Genomic DNA, 19,475 nt, shown 5'->3' with positions numbered 1-19,475 from the left:
ATTACACAACGACCTCGCCACATGTCCCGCGATAGTGCCGTCTGTGCCAGTCTATTCTTCTCGTATTTACCAACGTGGCGCCCGGCTTTACTTGCCAGCAAGTGCACCACTCTATTCACTTGCCCTATCTAGTATGAATGTCTTTGCTGATGCCAACCAGCGCTTCTCTGTGTTCCGGCAGTGTTATCCTACCTCATTCCTGTAGCTCCTTGGTGGAAGCCGCGCCAGGAAAACTGCGCGAGGAACATCGCTTTTCGGCGTCTGGGATGGTTCCGTCGCCTGGCTAAATTCGGCATGTCGTTGAGGAAGGCTGCATGCGATTACAGTATTCAGCCCATTACCTTATGGCTGTGTTGTCACGGCGACGGCAGTCTCTGAGCGGAGCGACGGCAGGCTCCGGCCAGCTGGCCCTGAGTGGAGAAACAGCAGGCTCCGGCCAGCTGGTCCTGATCGGAGCGACGGCAGGCTCCGGCCAGCTGGCCCTGAGTGGAGAAACGGCAGGCTCCGGCCAGCTGGCCCTGAGTGCAGAAACGGCAGGCTCCGGCCAGCTGGCCCTGAGCGGAGAAACGGCAGGCTCCGGCCAGCTGGCCCTGAGTGGAGAAACGGCAGGCTCCGGCCAGCTGGCCCTGAGTGGAGAAACGGCAGGCTCCGGCCAGCTGGCCCTGAGTGGAACGGCAGCTCCGGCAGCTGGCCTGAGTGGAGAAACGCAGGCTCCGGCCAGCTGGCCCTGAGCGGAGCGACGGCAGCTCCGGCCAGCTGGCCCTGAGGGAGAAACGCAGGCTCCGGCCAGCTGGCCTGATCGGAGACGGCAAGCTCCGGCAGCTGGTCCTGATCGGAGCGACGGCAAGCTCCGGTCAGCTGCCCTGAGCGGGGCGCTGTTCTCCTTTTCAGGACGAGCGTATCGACAATATTCGCGATCGGTGTTGGCGAGGATTAAGATTATAATGGGGCTGGCAATATCTATGTGCGTGACGCTCTTCGATGGTTGGCAATAAAATACACACAACAGTCAGGCGTCGTTTGTAATCCCCCGGCGCTGACTGCTGAAAAATGACTTCGTTTCACATCACTCACCGTTATCTTGCTCTGCCCAGAGCCTCTATCAGTTCAGATTTTAACGCTTGACGGTCTGTTTTTGTGCTTGAAAATTACCATGCGCCCAATTTTAAGTAATTAAATGGCACTTTTGGTCGCGACTTCTGGTTTATAAACATGAATGCAAGCGCGTTTTGGTCCCGGATACCTTGGTTTTATATTTTCGCCTTACCCTACTGCGTACACGACGTTCACGCCTATCATTCTATGTTCGCCGTGTTCTCTGTACAGAGAACACCAGGCACCGTTTCTCACATGCTGCCTCGTGGCTGGGCAAGAGCCATTAAAGAAGGCCATTTGTCGTGATGTCAGTTTTATTGGCTTGGGCCCGGCACATCTCGGGTACCTCGGGATAAACGTCAGTGACATCAGCGTTTTTCGCCCTGAGCGGGGCGCTGTTCTCACCCCCTGAGCTGCCGCGCTGTTCAGTGTGCATCATTGAGCATTCCAGGGACTATTAAATGATGATTTGTATTTGATTAGTTTTCAATTCTTTCAATCCGTCTAAGCTGACCGATCTAAAAATCTGGTCCAGTCCTCATCCATGTGTTGGTAGTAATTTCTGGTCAAAACCATCGCTTGCCACCCGCCGGCCGTGAATCGTCTTGTAATGGTCGTCAAAAACATCGCTTCTCTAAAACCAGAATTGCCAGGGGCACTTTTATGGTGTCAACATATGAACAATGGATGCCCCAGAGGCAAGCAAAGATTTGAGCAAGACTGCACGATATGCCGCATTGGTGTCCTCAGAAAACCGTAGGGGGGTCGCATCGCCCACCCCCACCCCTCCTGCCAGGGCTAGTAACTTGTTGAGAACGAGCTAGCCGCCTAATGTGAAGTTGTTGTTAAAGTTTTACGCAATTTACTTCTTGGGGCACTGCGAAAGGCGCCCACCAGTCAAAGCATGTCGCACCATGCTTGGAGCATGCCTAAGGTATGGTGGATAGTTTGATGGCGGTTGAGATAGGGCTGCAGGTGCAAACGTGATTTTCATAAGCAGGCATGGCCTCGTGAATGCTCTCATTTCTGACGTCATTCCTAGTGACGCTTGCTACTGATTCGGAATCTACCATGCATTCTGCAGCCCTGGCTATCGAGGTCCTCCGTTGTTCTTTTTTCGCGGTTGAGAAAAGCAAACCCAGCCGTAGATTGAGTTTAAACGTGAGGCCCCGGCAAGTCCCGAGGGTGGAAGAGAACCCATGTTGTGACTGGGCTATCTGATTAGTCTAGGGCAGGTGTGCCTGCTTTCCTAGCAGCGCCACTTATCCTGACATTTGTTCAAGGGCAGTGCATGACTGAACGTTTCGATTATGTCCACGACATTGAAAGCGGCAGTGATGAAATATGCTTTCTGTGCTAGCCTGATTACTGGTCACGGTACTGAGCATGGACTAAATGACCAATTTGTCATATGATATCGTATTACGCTACTGGCGACAATGTTTGCTCCAAAAATTTGGTCGGTGACAAAAAGTACACTTACCACCCCTGCCAACCCGGCTCGCGGATTGATTCACAATCCGTGGAAAAGCTTTCCTTAGAAAAACACTGCAACAATAGCTGTGGCATTCGAAGTGACACAAAAAGAAAGAAGTTTTGGAAACGCTATGTGGAGCGCGTATTCTTAGGAAAATAAGCGTTATTTGTTGATTTAAAGCAAAATGTCACCGACATGACTTCGAGAGAGAGGTCATAGATCATTAACTATCAGCGATAGAAACTTTAACATTCACAGGATGTGTAAGAGCGATGTGAGCCCAAGTACTCAATATCGCAACACGTGCCTAAACCTTTCAGGAATGGCCATGGAAAATCTCAATGTGGGTGTTGCATAATTGTATAGGGATTTGAAGTGAAACCACCATGTTGGAAATCATTTGGTGCAGCTCACAGTCCTGCCCTTATTGAGACCCATAAGCCTCTAGTTTCTGAACTATACGCCCGCAACGATGTGCAGCCATTTCGCGCAGACTATTCCAAGGTCATTCAGAGATGCGCAACGCCATTAACCATGCACCGTGCAAGGTCAATAAAGATAGCATCGTCGAGCCGTTCACATCTGGCTTTCGTGAGCACGATTTCTATATGTAACAGACGTCTTTGGACGAATCCATCAATGTTGAGCAGGCCTGCCGCAACACGGAACTAACTAACTACCTTTGGCTTATTCATCACTGGCGCAGAGTTCGTGCATCATAAGAAGCCCACACAATATTGCTATCAGCAGATGCACAAGACATTTTTCAACACCTTCAGTTGCCTCCATTTAGCACTATGTACCATAAAGTGACAATTAAAGTATTGCTATCTCTGCCTGTCCACCGGTCAAATTGCTAAGTCTGAGGCGCGACCGGCATTGTGGGAGACCTAAGCCAGCGATGCTCAACAATCGGCATTTTGCCTCAAAGCCGCTGTTCCTCTTAGCAGCAGGAGGTCCAAGATGAATCTTCGACGTGTGTCGCTCCGTTGACTTCTGATGCTTAAGTCCTGGTATCCACAAACAACAAGCCTCATAGGTCGGCAGGGCAGAAACGAGAAAACAGAAACGCGCTGTCATAAGGTGAACTCGAGTTTGTGGAGCTCAGAGCAGCACAGAACTGACAGCAGTCCGTAGTTCTTAGTGGACACTTCAACCACACTCATGGGATATTTTCCACTATGCTTGAATAGTTCAGCATTGCAGCATACCCTCGTCTGAGTTGTGGTTTGCATCAACATCTTGCATCGCACGTGATCAGTCGATGCACCTCGTTGGAAATCGTGTTATTTGACGGAAGTGGCTTCAAATACCGGCGAGGTAGTTTTGAGCTGGGTTTAGTGAGTGCAGGGCGAGGTCGTCTGTATCGTTGTCTAAGCTGCCATTCGTTATGTACATGACGTGGTAAGCTCACCGGTTTGAAGGACGTAGCTGATCATCAGTTTCTTTATGGCGCAGCTCGGCTCTTCTGATCTACAACGGAGGGCATCCATGGAAGTACATAGTGTCTGAAAGCCCTGCTGATCTAGGAGGGTCTTTGTGCATGCCCAATCTGTAGCACCAGAGGTCAACAGAGGATGCAGAACCGACACATGTGAAGGACTTATCCAGACATTCCAGCCGCTGAAAGGAACCTCGTCTTTGGCAATGAAGGTCGCTGTTTCAGCATGTGCTGGGGGTCATGAAGGCATGGATTCAAATGCAATTATTGTTTTCTAAGTTGTCTATTTGTGTCTCATGTTATTCTAGGTGATTGAAAAGTCAAGTTTATAAGTAGATTTTTGGCCGCAGAGATGTCGTTTTGCAAAACACGCAGGAGGTGGGGAATGCGTACTTGAGGTGTTTCACACCAACAGGGGTGAAAAGGTGCTTTTTTCTGTCATCAACGAGATTAGAAACCATCTGATCTGTCCCCTGGAGCCAAATCTGTCAGAAAGCGTTGCAATATAACTAACTTGCGGCAAACCGCAAAAATGAAGACAACTGAAAACAATGCATTATTACCGTCAAGCGCATCCGTTTCGAGAGGGTATTTGTACTTATATATCATTTGCTGCCCATCAAACACTGAAGCAGACTTACGACTGAGCTAATAAAATTATTAGATATATGCATGCTTAACACAGCCAGTCTAGAAGCGTATAGTTTCTACTCAGTTTGTGCGGGGGGGGGACGGAATTGTGCCTCCTAACCAGGGATGCAGTTTTCTATTTGTGTTCATCATTTTCATTCATCGCTTTTCGTTACTCATCATTTTTAGGGTCCAGCCGCCCCAAAAGAAATTTTGAGGCACTACATCCCTACCCCTATGTCTTATAAGAAAGTGGGCCAAATCTGTGGAGAAAACTAGTTCAAGTGCATTTCGAAAGCAGCCTCAGTTATTTTTCTTTCTGCGCATTCACCTCTACGCATTTTGCAAAACTGCATTGCTGTGGCTCTACCTTTACCGATAACATGGGTCTACAGGCACCTGAAAGCTTTCATTTGACGTGACGTCATCGTATAATCAGCTGGAAGCGCTCGCGACCGTCACTACCTTTGCTTAATCAGTACTGGCGCAGAGCTGTGCTTCATACGAAGACCACACAACATTGGTATCGGCAGATGCACAAGACATTTTTCAACACCTCAGCAGTCTCCATTAGCACTATGTACAGAAAAATGACGACTATAAACTTGCTATCTCTTGCCTGTCCACCGGTCAGAATGTTAAGTCTGAGGCGCCACCGGCAGTGTGGGAGACCTACACCAGCGATGCTCGGCAATCGGCATTTTGCCTCAAAGCCGCTGTTCCTCTTGGCAGCAGAAAGCCCAAGATGAATCTTCGACTTGTGTCGCTCCTATGTCCTCCGTTGACTTCTGATGCTAAAGTCCTGGTGTCCACAAACGAGCCTCATAGGTCAACAGGGCTTTTTTAAAGTTATTTTCAGCGACGACCTCATTGGCAGGTCCTTAGGAAAGCCACAAAGCGTCCTCAAATAAATTGACGATCAGCTACATTCTCAAGCCGGTCAGCTTTTCACATCGTGAAAACAACCAGACTCCAACCAAACTGTTGTTTTTTCTGATATATTTCACTCTAAGTGACAAGTTAGTTCACAATTGTGTCTGTGACATAAAAGGCGCCTTTTCACCCCTACCTGTGCCCCCGATGCCCCGCAGCCTCCGTCAGGCGCTCGCGTTGTGCCTTAAACGTGGCTAGATCGACCATTGTTACAACATGTCTCCAAAGCGCCCCCAAAGCGATATGACTGTCAATTTCAGCCTGACAGAAGTTGACAACACCAGTCTTCCCCGTCGGACAGAAGGTAAAGAGGCGCTATCCTAGATGTCCCGTATCAAGGGTAAGACGCATGATTGGTCCTTTACAAGGGGTAGCCCGGTACAGGTCGCTTCGCATTAAGACTACACCGCGCCGCCCGCTGCCTTCTTGCATTCGCGGGACATGCCCCGCCTACCGACGACTGGCTGGCTGGCAAAAACCGGCGACGGCATGAGGATCGGCATTCATGAATCAAGCTGTGCGCCATGTGGGTCTTCGTATGCATTGTCAAAATTGTTGGAAACTCTGCGCAGCTTTATAATGTGTTCCACGACTATCCAAAACTGCGGGAAACCTCTCCCTTAAATGTCCTAAAACGCCGCTAAACGCTTCCCGACGCACATAACTTGTGCAATTCCTGCATCAAGGCGGAGCAGAAACTGCTATTTTCAGGCATGTTTGTGCATTCTTCAGTACATTCTGGGATAGACATCGTGCATTTCCTCGAGATGTAAAATTTTCTCTCTTTGCAATTCTTCAGGAAGCACCACGACTAATGCAGCAATGCGCGTACTCCGTATATCGAACCTGCTTTCGTTCTATCCTTCAAACCCAACTCGTTCACGAAGTGGTAGAATGTGACAAGCAGACAACGTTTCCGCAGAAGCGTATATTTCTAAAGCACCAGATTACCCAAGTTAGTGCGGATTGCGTTAACCACAGATCGCCAACACACTGCAGTGAAAATCCAAGATTAAAAAGCACAAAGATCGTGTCATTCTCTTCAACAGTGGTGCAGAGGACGAAAAGTGCTCAGCGCAAGCGATGAGTTAGGAGAATGTTTGCAAGTGACAAGCAATTCCCTATATTTGCCCCAAAAACAGTGGTAAGGTGACGCATAAAGGACAGAAGAACTTCGTCACGAAAGAATCGCAGCCCTCCACCCATTTATTCCGGATTGTGTGACATTAGGTTTGTCGGTCGCACCCAGCCATGATGGGAGCCGCCGTTACATGAACTGCACTCACAGCATGCTTAATGCGATCAACGCTATGCAGTGTGGGTCCTACGCCTTGTCTCAGAATAGCGTGCATGATCTTAGCCATTCGCTTATGGTGAAGCTATGTGCCCAGAGAAGAAGTTCATCTTTGGTTTCTTGTTCCAGACAATGCCAAAGAAGGGACGATCTGCCATACGCTGAATGGGTCCAGGCAGCACGCTTGTGACCCCACCAGGGACGGCACCTGCTCCTGCAGCTTCGGCACCTTTATCTGTCATCTCCATAAGCAGCATCGTCATCTGGGGGCAAGAGAATCATGCAAAATGCAATTATAGGTTTAAAAGGTACGGCTGTTACTCATCAGAACGCATTGATCAAGCCCGAATGCTTGACATGTTCATAAAAATTGGTTATAATAACACGCCATTGTTTAAGTGGTCCAACTCATTCGTGGGTTTACATCTTACTTTGTTGTTCGGAAGTGGAAACAGACCAGTTTCAGGTTCAATTTCTGAAGAATGTGCGGAAACAAAAGGTGCCAAGCTCAGCATGCACCGATAGTTTTACTTCTAGATGATATAAGAGTAATCGGATATACAAGTTCATGGAGGTATTTCAATGTCAAAGACTGAAGACAAGCTAAATAACAGTAACTTGTTACAACCGTACAAGCTGTTAAAGCAATCTAGCGAAATATGCACTGGATTACACATTGGTAGCTTAAGTTGCACTAACCGATTTTCGTCCGTGGGTGTGGAAGGCTATCTGGTAGGCAAAGCAGCGGTCACACAAATTATCCTTGTTAACACATCGCCGTTGAAGGCTCTCGTTCATTGTCACTGCCCACCTTTCTCAGCACGCTCCAAGCATTTACGTGTAATCGGTGATCTGAGACAGTCCTTCGGTGCGCGTGCAATCTAAGGCAGTGGTACGGTGTACAGAGCTCGTTACCTGGCACGTACCTCATCCCTGGTGTCGCCCCTGGCTCCCAGCCAAACCTGTGTCATCAGCGTGGACATGACGAACGGAACGATAGCCTGGTTCTTGACCAAATCAGTCGGATATGCCTTCAGCAGCGTTCGGTCCAGACCATTTGGGACACAGGCTCCAGCAAATGCCGCCACCATCAGCAAAATCCATCCGGTGTCTGCCGACAGGGTGATGTTTTGATGCAGCAATGAACCTTCATTCGACATAGTTCAGTACGTGGTTTTATTTTGTGCGCAACATATCCTTGATCGTTGAAGGATTAAAACAGCAGGAAAAGAATCAGAACCGCAATGAGATTGATTCGAGATACCCGCCGCCGATATTTTACTGGCATTGACATCAGTGAGACCATTTCCTTACGCGCCACGCATATCTAATTCGAGAGCTAAGGTACAGTAAAGAGGATGGGGCTAGGGTTCGAAGCCCTTGAAACCCTAGCGGGTCTAACTATTATGTCGCAAGTTTACGAGCGAAATAGTTAAGGCTACCTGCGTCACCATACCGACGCGGGGGAACCACGTCGGTGGTATTAAAATGGGAGCGAGATTTACTGCAGAAGTCATGAGTTTGTGAAACTATTGGTGCCATGGGACCGCAGTGGCATAAACAACGCACGTTGTCAAATTATATTGTTTTTTGTTTACCTTTAAAAATATCTGCTCGGCTGCACTTCACCACGTGGTCGCATGCGGCATGCGTTCGACTCTCTGCAGATTTGAAGGTATTCTCAAAAAAATTCTTAGTTATGTTACAGTTTAAGGATGTCAATATTTGCATTGCACAGCAATTTAGATTGATGATCTTGGTTGCATAGCATTAAGGCAGCTGTCAACTTTTCGGGGCAGCTTTCAAGCTGGTGCAAAAACGGACTTCACGAGAGCATCAGTTTTTCTTCCCTCATTATGTCCTAAAACATCATCTAAATGTTCAAGAGTAAGAACTTCGATTCTTGCATTGGTCCGTTCCGATAGACCAGCTGGGTCTGGGTTCCAAGCCAGCACGTAGGCGGATCGGAACTCGAAACCCCCGTGGCGGGGTGGGTTTGGGTCGCTTCAGGGCGGTCCCTATTTCCACTTCTCAGTTATGACCTGCCATCAGTGGTATCGGTCGCGGTAAGGAGTAGGTGGCGCTGAAGGGCAGAGCATTACTTGAGAACTGGTACGCGAAACCATATGAACAGGGGGCAATTTTTCAGGCATAGATCCCAGTGCCCTTAAACATTCGCCATCTGTTGTGGATCTCTCGTCCTTCACAAGTGTCCGTTCCTCCTCGTGTTGCCTTAGAAACTGATGGGTGAGTAAAAACGCCGCCCATCGCCCTGTTATACCGCTTTGGTTTATGACGGAAATAAAAGCATTCGGAAAACAATTTAAGGTATCCGTACTACCAGCTACTATTATCGGCGTGGGCAGCAAGCTTGTATATTGCTCCGCGTTCTCTGGCTTTTAAATGATGTTTCAGGAAATTTAAACGGACAGAAATCCAATATCTCCAACCAGTATGGCAATGTGAAAACCAAGATGACTCTGCATTTGCCTGGGATTATATAACGACCACAATACTATAGGTTAACAGGTGAGAATGTTTAATGCAAACAAAACCAATTTTGTCAACTTTACAAAGAAACGCTTGGATACATAACGAAAAATGAGCAGCCCTACACATAATTACATGTCATGAAAGGAATGGCCAGAACATTGCTTATGCCCATAAGGTACCACAGTGCTGTGTTGATATTTCATGGGCTCAAAATTTATAGCCAAGTAAATAAACCTCACTGTAGGTTTGAGAATTATTCAACCATGGCAGCCTACTCTTAAACCTACAGCATACCATAAATTATCTGTTGGTGAAATGGCGTGTATTTGTGGTTAATACAACACATGTGGAATGAGAAGGAGATGTAGAACATTTTGGTGCAATAAAAAGCTGGAAACACTCTATTTAGCCAAAATAGATGCGAAGGCGTTGCTGTTATCCCGCTAATTCAACGAAAAGTCACACTATGGCTTTGATTTTTGTCATATGATATTTCATATTATCTTTATATTTTGTCATATAATCTTTGATATGTCATATTGCCTTTCACCAAAATGCTCCAAAGGTTTTATCATTCTATTCAAGGACCGCAGGCCAGTTATTTCATGTACATCCATCAGCTGATAGCTTTACATTGACAGAGTAAAAAATAATGCATATTTCAAGTCATTGGAAGTCTCAGTTCATTACATTACGTAAGCACAATCGTTTTTCCACTGCGTCACAATTGCCAAAGTGTCATATTTCTCAGTGAACAACAACAGCCAGCCTCCTGTATGGTTTTTGCTGTCCTTACGTGAAAACATCATGGGACAGTACATAAAATCCACACGGTGGCTTAGAACTACTCTCCATTTCTTTCATACCGTTATTCATGTTCCAGCCCACAAGAATCGCCGCACCACTTCCGGGATACAACATCCAGCGTGATTGCTTCCAAGTTGCTAGAGACGTTTGGCCTCGAGAATTCTACGGATATTTGGCGACATACTGCTGCTTTAAAAATTTTCCTTATCTTGTTGAAGCCTCAGTGAACAGGACGAGCTGTGGTACTGGGATCAAAGGTTTAGTGGCCAATGCAAAGTGGCAGTGGGTGGTGCGATAGTCGGGTTGTGCATGTGTTCTGCTCTTTCTGCACTGTTTCAGCCCTAGAGGCAGATCTCTATCCACCACGTTGAATACAATGTTGATGTGCTACGAACTGGGTGGCCACCCTCCTTTTCCTCGCAGCCAATGGAGAGGTGGTTACGGACTGCTGAGCCCCTGAGTAAATGGCAAGGTGCCTGCTTAGCAGGCGTGCAGTTAGAATCTTGGCAAGGGAGATGCACAGAGTTGAGAAGCGTTCCCCTGATAGTTAAAGGTCCCACAAAAGTCGCCGGATATGGCTCATTTGTCAAAGAACGAATTTTTTAGAGCATTTTTCTATTTTTTCGTCTATTATTGGAGCTAGCGGCCGTTAAAATCTGCATGCATTTAGTATATAATAAAGTGAAGAAATCCTGTGCTAGGCGATTGCATAAAATGGGTTGACGGCGCTCTCCACTTTACAATGGTCCAGGGGACTCTTTCTAAACCGACAGAACTGAGAAGCTTCGTCCGGATTTTATATCGGTTATACCGGGATACTAGGACCCTGCGAAGGTACATGGTACATAGAAGTTGTTGAACAATTTGTATAACATGGCCGAGCCATGTTTGTCTGCAAATGTTCAACATTAGGCAGAATCGATTAGTGATTTAATTTATGCAACGTAGTTTTGAACATGTGGCCTCGCAAATTTTTCGAAACGAAATGCTCGACGCCTGACCTTGCAGTCTCCATAGAGTGGTGGCATTAGAGTGCCTGGCTCTGCCGGTCAGTCCCCTAAGTATGACCTCCGAGCGGCATTTTAGGCCTTTCCAGCCCTCAGATTTAAGATTCCAGCCATCCTCGTAACCTAGGGGGTTCACGTGTCCCCTGTGCTCCCCCCCCCCCACTTGCTTGCGCAACTGGTGTCTGGCAGAAACTATAGATGGTGGTGCTTGAAGGCTGAGGCTGATCCCTTAAGCTTTCTGATCTGTGAATATTTGCCTCACAGGATCGACTGGAAGATAATGAAAGAACTCTCTTCTTGGTCGCTCTCCCCGCTCCCTGCACACTGAGAAATGCAATCATATTCAGCATCTTTTTGGTCCAAAGCTCTCCAATGCATCGTTTGTTTTGGTTTCCAGAACTGCCCCCTATGAGACATCTTTGCTCACTCAGAGGTCGAAAAAACGAAAAAGATCGCATTTGGAAGCATCATGCGCTCTCAGCTGGCAGCAATTTGGCAGCATTGCTGATAAATCCCAGTCAGCTAGAAATCCCAGCCTTATCTTGCGATACTTCATCAGAAAAAAAATATAGCGACCTAGAAACAAATACACGCCTGCCTTCAAACCAAAGAAAGCTAAAATATTTCATCCATGAATAGGTGCCTCTCCAGTGATATCATTGACACTTAGTAATGCCAACCAAATCCGTGAAATATTGTAACCTGTGCAGAAAATCGACCATGAAAACAACCAAAAATTGCAAAAGTAGGGTTCAGGACCGCTTTCTACAATAGGCAAAAGCTGCCGAGTGCAAGTTACGGTCTTTGACTAGTGCCTTAATGACGTCATATGTTGAGAAGATGTTTTCATACATAAATGCACGTATCAACAAATACCTAAAAAGTGACAAATCATACAGAACAAAGGCCTTTATGGTAAATACAGTAACAATCGCAGCAAGGGAAAACCATACAGTGTAAGTGCTTTGCGGTCTGGATGTAGGCTGCGTCGTCTTCAGAATTTGATAAACAACTCAAGGCCACCACCTGTTCCAGTTTCGACAACTCTTGCCGTATTTGATACGCTGGTAACTAGCTGCCGGCTGTTTCGGCCGGTGAGCGAGGCTTGGGCAATGCTAGGCTTACAGTTTCCCATGCATTTCATAGATCATGGATATTAACTGTGAATTTATGGTAAAGGTTTGTTTTCTTGTGTGGAAAGCAAGAAATATTGAGTGCACCATACCTTCAACAAAAACAGCCAATTGCTGTTATGTGCTGCAAGTACAAATAACAGCCGCTATATTTGCATAAAGCTCCGTCCTAACTGCCACTCAACGAAATCAGGCCATCCTTCTGAAAATTTGCGTTGTCATTCGTGAATTTTTTAGCTTTAATCATTGAGCTTTAATCATATCACCTGCCAGAAGTCAATTCTGGTCAAAACCAACGTCTTACCATGCTTGACCATCGATGACCGGTCCGTAGAAAAACATTAAAACTATAGGCGGAGGTATGTTTCAAAAAGTCGGAGGGCCAGGCACAAGGCGTACTGCAGGAGCTTTTCTGGAAAGCAAGCGCGATGACCGCGGGAAGAGGGGTGAGGGTAGGGATGGAGGTTCCTATTGCTCTTTATTCAATTGTCATTGCCGCTACGCTTGACATGTATGTGGAATTGTTTCGCACAGGCGCACTTCCTTGCCTATTCGATTTATATATGCCATTCGGAAACTAAGGCTATCCAGCTTCGCAGGATAATAGCCTTATTTGCAGAATAAGTCTATCATCTATGCTATTCTGACGCTCCTAATTTCTAATCATTTAGTGAACTCTTTCTAAATCTATTAAAAAAGCTTTTTTAAAATTGTTTAATTGGGTTCTACAGACATTACGTACTTTGCGATTGCAAGTTGTAAATTGTAAATCGTATTGTAGATCGTAAATCGATGTTTGATTGATTTCGAAGATGAAAATTTGATTGTAGATAGAGTCGTCAACAACGTGGAATAGCGTGCCTAAGCCATGTTTGTCCAGAAACGTTTAACAGTCAGTCAGAGGTAATAAGTGATACAAGTTATAAAAGTTAATCTTTTAACATGCGCGCTCGCAATTCTTAGAAACAAAAAAGACGACACTAGACGTTGCAGTCTCCTCCGTCCACGAAGCATTAGCCCAATGGCTAACGCTCTTAGCCGTACCCCACCGATGAACAAAAGTGATGAAGATTCTGTAATAATTACCTTTAAACACTTAAATAAAGTATTTACACAAGTTAAGTGACGTAGTATGGAGCATACGCGCTCGGAAATCTTAGTGAAAAAACGTCTTCGCTAGGCGTTGCAGTCCCTGTAGACCGCGTAGCGTCCGTCAGCAGTTAAGATTGAGCCGTGACCAACGGATGTACGAAAATGATGACACTTTTAGAGAAGTACTTTTGAACGCTTCACAGGACAATCAAATCTCTCTTTTAGAAGGTAGTCTGGGCGGACCTTTCACGTGTGCGGCTCTTAGACTGATGATAAGAACGGATTGCTCTTAAAGCATCGCGAAGTGCTGCTGGAATCTGGCGATCTGGTGCAATGATCGACGCCGTTCGGTTTTAAGGAAACTGCAGCCCAGACCAACGTTGTCCTCACTCTAGGTGTTCCGGGCGGGCATGTTCAGACTTCTGATGTAATTTGTTTCAGTAATCCATTCTGAAAAACAAAAGATGTCAGGCAAGCATGGGATGGCCTTGTTTGTTTGTTGTTGTTTTTTATACTCATTTGGATCCGCTCTATGTAACAAAATGAGAGCCCCACACTTCCCAGCAACTTCGAGACCACTCATTTCTTTCCGGGCGAAGGGCACCTCAGGTAGAATAAAGGGGGCACATAACCGGTTTTGGTCAAGGGCTGAATGGCCATTCCGTCCCATCAACAAGTGACCTCTGGCTGTCATTCTGGCGATACGGGGCGGGATCTCCTGGTCGATCCGGAGGCCCTCAGAAGGATACCTTACATCACATTGCTCCCGTCGCTGACACGGGAGGCCCTCTAACCCGCACAGTTGTTCCCGTACCAGCAGAGGAACCTCGACTGACAAAACAGCATTCGCGGCAGATGGTTCAATAAATGTCACTTATACTCCAGTTCCACATCTTTCTGTGTTCTTTAGAGATATTGGGGACTCCCTAAACCCAGATTGTGGATGGAATGGGGTCCAGATTTGTGATAACATGGTAATCTATGTTCACCTTAGAATGTTCGAAATTCAGTCAGAGTTGAAAAAACTAATAAAGACTATGTAATCTGACTTTGAACATGCGCGCCGGCAAGTCACAGAAACAGCCTCGACGCTCTGCGTTGCAGTCCCCATAGGTCGCGTTACGTCAATTTGGCGGCTGGCACCAAGCGATGGCCAATGGGCAAGCGAAAAAGATGACGCATCTTGAGGAAGATGACTGATGAACTAGTTACATCACCATGTATTTTAAATGTAATGCAAAAGTGAGCTGAACGCAACCTAAATCTGGAAAAGTGTAGGGGGAGGGGGCAGTTACCACTGCTGGCCCCCGACCTTGAAAAGTGTGTGTGGGGGGGGGGGGCATACCCCCCCCCACACCTGTTCCTGCACCCACGATACCAACAGTTAAATGACAGCCTATTTCACCATATTCCATGCTTGCTTCAAAATTATGAAATTTGGAACATTGTATTTTTGGTGGGCATTGCTGATGTGCCTTTTCTACAGGTCTTGCCCATGTGAGAGTGGATTGAAATGATTTTTTTTAAAACGAACAAGGTCATCCCATGTTTGCCTGAGAACGTTTACTTTTTCAGAATGGATTATTGAAACAAATTTCATCAAAAAGTTTGCACATGACTGCCCGTGGCCTCGAGAGTAGCGACGGCGATGGCCTGAGTTGTAGCTCCCGTAAAACCGAGCGGCGTCGGCCACTGCAAGTGCCACCTGACGGCGGGAGCCGTGATTATCTGTCTTCTGGACATATCAATAGCTACTGAAACACGAAAATAGAGATTCTGCCTTTCATCTTCTAGTACCAGATTCCAGCATCCATCCATGGTGCTTTAGGTGCTAACCAGTCCTTATCATCAGTCTTAATATCGCGTAGTAAAATATGCGCCCAGACTATCTTCTAAGTGTAAAACTTTATGTCACGAACCATTTAAAAGCAGTTCTTTTAGAAAGCTCTTCATTTGCATGCACCCGTTTGCCACGGCCCAATATTAGTTGCTGGGCCGATGCCGCGCGGAGTAGGGAAAACTGCAACGCCTGGCTTCGAGGTTTTCGTTATCAAGATTTGCGAGGTGCGCTTATTCAGAATTAGGTTACATAACTGGAACACTAGCCGATTTAAGTGTCTAAAGGCAATTAATTAGAAGCGTCATCACTTCCGTGCACCGGTGAGCCACGGCTAACAGGTAGCCACTGGGCTAGCGATCGGCGGAATATGGAGAATGTAACGCCTGACGTTGAAGTGTTTCTTGCTAACGCTTGAAAGCGCGCATTGTTAAAAACCCCCGTTACATAAATTGATTCTCTATTGGATTCTGACTGAATGTTGAACAATTCCAGACAAACGCGACTTAGCCATGTTTAATACATATTGTACACAACCTCGATCTAAAACAAAATTCTCATCATCACATGTTGATCAAACAGATCGATTTAAAACTTTTCCTCGCCAAGCCTCTAATGTCTGTAAAGCCCAGACAAAAAAATCTGACAAACCTTCTGAGATATATCAGTTTGGAAAGAGTTAACTAAACCATTTTAAGTTAAGTGTCGGGAATGTTTTTCCATGCGGCTGTTCAAGGACTGATTTCTGTAGCTTGTTGACTTCAAAATACAAACAGCAACTTATCTCACGATAAATTCTGTTTTTCTGGTCGGGTTACAAGGTAAAAATATCAAAACGAAGAAAACCATGTCTTTTGTAAACAAGTAAGTTATATACCCAAGGATTTTTTGGTCGGGTGTCACAATAAAGAGGCTTTTGTCAACCCTGCACTCCCCCCCCCCCCGCCGGGAAGGCTCTGGCTATGACCCTGCCCAGACACAAAAGTAAATGAAGTCGCGGAAGTTAAATGGCGGACGACTAAATGTCCGTTAAGCCAGTTCATACCTAAGCTTTCCGGAGTTTTTTCAGTTTCAAAAATCCGAATCTGTTTGCGCGTAAAATGCCGTGACAAGTCTTCAAAAGCACCGACGAAATGGAGGCGCATGAAAGATTTGTCGCACTGTGGGGTCACTAAGTTCGCTTTCAAAATTTTCACCATCCTATGTCCAGGCGGCATTTTGGCACCTAACCTGTGCAGCCAGATGCCTCCTCAATGACCCAAATGCCCAACCGCTTGTAGAATTTCGCCTTTCCATGAGAAACAATGTTGAAATGGACGAATAATCCGTGGGAAGCTAGACAGCCTCAGTTGCCAAATGACAGATGTGTCGAGTAAGCGAGATTGTGCACCAGTGGGAAACAGCTCTAGATGCATATGTGGCATAGCAGCCATGACGTTTGAATAAAGAGCGAAAACAACCTCCATCTCTACCTCTTCCCCTCTCTTGGCCATTGGGCTTCCTTCCGGAAAGAGTTCCTGAGGTACGCCTTGAGCTTGCCCCCCCTCCCCACTTTTTGAAACGTTCCTTTGCCTATAACTTTCAATGTGTAAACGTGCCGAGTACAGTCGATTTTTAAAGTCGTCCAGTACATAGACTATCTTTCTGAATTCGACATTTTTCGCTGGATAATTAGACGTGTTTAGCTCCCAGTGTGTTCAAGCTCCTGCGTGTTGAAGTAAACCACGACTAATGCTAGGTGTGGGTTCAAGGTGATTAAAGGGAGTGGTTCACATTTGTATGGAATTTTCACATTTTCAAGGTTATCCGGACATCCATGACGCCATAATGACGGAATTCAATTATTGCCATTCCACTGGCAATGTGGCATCATAGAACAAGGCAATAGTCATGGCCGAGTTATTCATATCTGGCGTTCGTGTGCACGATCTCGATATATAACAGCCGTCAATTGGCTCTTCACATGTCTTGCGTAAACTACGCCAAATTCGAAGACGAATTACGTTTTGTGCTTTATGAAACAATAAGTTATTTCTTCTTCCTCGCTATTCCTGATATGAATTTAGGGAATAGGGAGCCCGCTCGACCACGATTTGGTGCACATGACTTTCACCCCTGACGCCTGAGTCTCGGTGTTAAATATATCCAGCGGTTTTGAGCTCTCTACGTCAGCCGGTGCAGCATCAGGGTCTGGACGAGAGACGATGCTGCATTCAATCCCTGAAATCATTTCGAAACGTCACACCAGCATCCCTCGTTAGTAGCCAACGCAAACTAGCATGGTGAGACTTTGGCTCCAAGTTCTTTCAGAGTGAGTAATCACCCAAGCACTACGCAATGCCAGCACAAGCCGTAGTTCCTTCTGTGCTGAGCTATAATTGCATTGCGCGCTTGACGATCTATATGGCTCTAAGGCAACGGCTCTGCCCTCAACGTCTTCCTCCTGAAAAAGTGTGACGCCAGTGTACTGGTCGGGGAGCTGGGAGGGGGAAAGGGACGGGGGTCCGTGTCCATGGCCTAAGCATGCTAGGTTCAGCTGCAAGTCTTGGGCGCAAAGTAACGGGCGCACTATAGCACAGTACTTATATGTGATATCTCCGGGACAATGACGGGAGTACGAGCGTACAATACGAATCAAACGGTTTTAAGGCCAATCCAAAAACTAAAACTATCTGTGAGGGTATAACGACCCATACGGAGCTGCAATGGTCGTCTTCCAGGCGGCTTTCTCGTTCGTCGGTCTCGTTTCTTCTCGGACCTCGTTCAGAGGTGCACGACAATTATCTTGCAGAGAACTGCTTGTGCTAGCACAGAATGCACCTCCTTCGGACGCCTGACCAAGTCAGTTGCTATCAATGCGTCGCATACTTCATCAGCTTGAATATTCTGATCTGCAATGATAGTCAGTCTGTTCAGTTGTCAATGAACACGGTATAGTGATCAGGAGGATGCATTTACCGTTTGAGAAAGATTTATAGACGATGGTCGACTTTCTCATGGTTAAGCATTTCAGAACCGCGGTGTGCTACCAAACACAAAGAAATCACGAAGCAAGCATATTTTTACTTTCTTTACAAAACGAGCACCAGTCACAGGAAAGTCATACCAGACATGACAAATTAGAAGACTAGCTTGCCGAAATTGAACAGCCTTAACACGCGTTCGGGTGAATGTCAAATTGACCCCCGAAGGTTTTTCTAAAATGGTTTCTTAACGCTACGGCCTAGCCGCACCACATTTCGCATGGCTGCGCACAATGACATAGCGAATCTGTGCCATAAAGATTTGATGTGGCTTCTAGGGTCGCCCACCTATGGCAGGTCAGTCAGGCCATGGTTTCAGCGAAGACAAGTTCTAGGGAATCGTTTAATCTGATCAAACAATGGAGTGTTGGACGATGCCATATGTCTCTGAGATACTTCTTAGGCAACACAACAATTTAATGTTAAAAATATATTGATTTACATAGGGTGAGGTATGAAGATCAGATCAAAGCCAAAACCAACCTGTTTTATTGCTCTAGGGCTTGGTTAACTTGGTTGACTTGGTTGACTCAGGTTAACTCAGGTAATTTTGTTATTAGGCACATACTCCTTGTTCCTTATATCAATGCAAAGCTCAAAGTATTCTTGCATGATTTTGGTCACCATGACCTGTAAAAGATCAAACAAGGTCACTGACATTAAATAAACATGTGACATTTGATTAAGAGCAGTTTTATAGGTTCTAGAGGCCCTTTCGAGAGCAAGCTGGAATTTGCCTTGTTTGACCTTCTTTCACACAAAGGTCATGACGTAGGAACCTGAAGCTTTAACCTAAGTGGGTTCACGAACAGGTCAACACGCCCTGTGAATTTGGTATTTGTAGCTCTCTTAGTTTCTGAGATCTCAGAGGGGGGTCAAATTGCCCCCCCCCTACCCCTGCCATCCGAGCCAAGGGTATGCAACCGGCCACCTGGGCGCGTTTTAAGCAAACAACTCGCTGAAAAATCGAGAATAACAACCGAAGATTTCAAAACTATACCCTGATTTCATTGAGAAGCAATAAGAATGGGGAGTCAGGGTATACATTGCTACCATGTTAAAAAAAGCATCGTTCTCAATCGTCTTTCAAAGGCAGAACATATCGCAATTAATCGTAAAACAGGTCATCTAAAATCATTCCTTGGAACTTGCAATTACGATAAGCGAACATCCGAGCGCCGCAAACAGCGCACCCTACCCCCCCGATTTGTAC

General features: G+C 46.2%; 2 long non-coding RNA genes across 2 annotated transcripts; both read right to left on the bottom strand.

The window, feature by feature from the left end:
- Positions 1-6,485: 6,485 nt before the first annotated feature.
- Positions 6,486-10,304, bottom strand: LOC119109460 (uncharacterized). The gene is made up of 3 exons (XR_005095417.1): positions 10,230-10,304; positions 7,833-7,981; positions 6,486-7,133 (listed from the first exon to the last, which is right to left on the bottom strand). It is a non-coding gene; the product is annotated as an uncharacterized LOC119109460 (long non-coding RNA).
- A 3,347-nt stretch (positions 10,305-13,651) lies between these two features.
- Positions 13,652-18,881, bottom strand: LOC119109456 (uncharacterized). The gene is made up of 3 exons (XR_005095416.1): positions 18,746-18,881; positions 17,936-18,130; positions 13,652-13,852 (listed from the first exon to the last, which is right to left on the bottom strand). It is a non-coding gene; the product is annotated as an uncharacterized LOC119109456 (long non-coding RNA).
- Between the last annotated feature and the right edge of the window lie 594 nt (positions 18,882-19,475).

Source organism: Pollicipes pollicipes, unplaced genomic scaffold (assembly GCF_011947565.3).
Source record: "Pollicipes pollicipes isolate AB1234 unplaced genomic scaffold, Ppol_2.1 Scaffold_7231;HRSCAF=8579_pilon_pilon_pilon, whole genome shotgun sequence".
Taxonomy (NCBI): Eukaryota; Metazoa; Arthropoda; class Thecostraca; order Pollicipedomorpha; family Pollicipedidae; genus Pollicipes; species Pollicipes pollicipes.
The sequence above is the reverse complement of the archived record's forward strand: the minus strand, read 5'-3'. Positions and strand labels throughout refer to the sequence as shown.